Source organism: Alligator sinensis, unplaced genomic scaffold, assembly GCF_000455745.1.
Source record: "Alligator sinensis unplaced genomic scaffold, ASM45574v1 scaffold673_1, whole genome shotgun sequence".
In the NCBI taxonomy this organism is placed as follows: Eukaryota; Metazoa; Chordata; order Crocodylia; family Alligatoridae; genus Alligator; species Alligator sinensis.
The window spans coordinates 199,072-201,085 of NW_005842829.1; positions in this window are offsets into that span (position 1 = coordinate 199,072).

The following is a 2,014-nucleotide window of genomic DNA, read 5'->3' on the forward strand; positions in this document are numbered from 1 at the left end:
ACCCCAGCAGCGGGCTCTCCGATGTCACGTGGCAGCAGCCCTGGTCGTGAGACCCCGCTACGGGGCACTGCGGGGCCTGGGGCAGCACCCCTGGCAGTGAGACCCCAGTGGGGGGCTCTGCGGGGCCAGGGCAATTGTGTTGGGGGGAGGGGGTGCTGTGGGCGCCCTTGGGCGGCTGCTGGAGGAGATGGCGTCCTTGGGCCGGGCTGGCGTTGGCTGCGGCACAGAGACGGTGCGTGCCGGCCCATTCGGCCCACGCGCTGCGCCCATGCATGCTAAGCGGCTGGGCTGCGTGAGGACATGGTTGGACGTTCCCGCAGCCCCTGCCCCGTGCCCACACGTATGCGTGCGTGTGTTCGCACACGCCTGTGAGATCAGATGTCGGGGAGGGGCGGGAGGGTCACACTGCGCATGCCCCCAGCCTGTTTCTCCCCGTCCCATCTCCCTCTGGGGCTGGCAGCACCGGGCAGGGGGCCACCGGGGGTGCCCGGGGTCTCCCAACCGCGGCCTCGGCACGCACGAGGCTGGCCGTGAGTCAGAGTCTGGAGTGACTAATGCCTGCTGGATCGATGGCTCAGCACAGCCAAGCGCAGTCCGATCGCGCCCCGGGGGCTCCTGCGCGGCGCTACCTGGAGTTCAACGGCTCGGGGCAGATGCCTCCAGCGCCGGCACGGCCACGCCAGCACCTGGATAGGTGCCAGCCTGGGGCCCTTGGCCCTGGCACTGGCCCCCCACAGCAGGCACCCCGTCCTTCTCGTGTCCGTGCCAAGACCCCCAGCGTCTTGGCTCCAGGGCGCGCGGGGAAGACGGTGGGGACACTGGGGTGTCGTGCCCTGTGCCCCCCGCAGAGGCGGCTCCACGTCCGCCAGGTGCGGCATGAACGGTGCTGGCCCCAGGCCCCGGCAGGGAACCGTCTGGTCTCCCGGGCGGCGGGAGCATCACGCCTGCTCCGCGCACTCCATTTTATCGCCTTCCCAGGCAGGCAATCTTCGTTTAACGCGGCGCAAGCGGGCTGGGGAATGCTAATGAGGCCCGGCGCCACCAATGCCACTATCTCCCTGCCGTAATTGGGGGGATGGAGTCGTGCACTGATAATGGCCCTGCTCCAGGCACCGTGGGGCATGTTAACCCTTTGGGACCTTGCTGCGGCAGCCCCCACCCCAGCAGGCCCAGACCCTTGCCCCGGGGCACGTGGAGGGCACTCGACTCCCACCCCCCAGACCAGGAGTCCATGGGTAGCACGGGTGACCCCTGAAGTGCCTGAGGACGGCTGGCCCGGTGGCACTGAGAGATGCTGGTTTCCATGGCAACGGGCCGGCCAGGGCATGTGCCTGGGCCCCGCGTCGCGGCCGGTGATTTACGGGGCTGGGCGGCGGCGGTGACCGCAGAGCCCTGTGCGGGGTCAAGGGGCACCATTAGCATGGTGCACGGTGACAGGCCCGAGGCTTGGGCGCGAGCCAGGCAGTGTGGGGGGGGAGATGTGTGAGGGGCACCGAGGACAGGAGCGGTGCACGCCAGCGTCTGTTTCCCCGACCGCGGGCCTGGCACGTGCGGCTGCCCCCTGCGGGGACCGGCCCCCGGGGCAGGAGCAGCCTGGGGCAGGGCCTGGGAGCTTCCCTGCTTCGAGCTGGGGCCGGGGCAGCCCTGGATGCGAGGTGGGCGGCCGGGCGGGCTTCCAGCGTGGCGCGTGGGGGATTACGGTGCGCTCAAGGGCTCTCCAGCCCCAGCTGCGACGCAGCCCTGGGCTCTCATGCAGTGCCGCCTCCGCGCACTGAATTAGCAGCCTGAGTAATTAAGTGGAGAGCTTTGTTTTAATGCCGACATCTGATGCCTTCGCGCCGCGGCGTGAACAACTGTCGCCGGTGCTTATGCTCTGTGCGGCACATCTGGCATGGGGAGAGGAGCCGGAGCCGCCGCGGCTGCAGTGGGGTTAAGGGGGTGCCAGGGGCAGGGGGCAGGGCTCCCAGCGTCCCCTGCCCCTTCCCCTGGACAACCCGGGCCCCCGGGCCGCGGG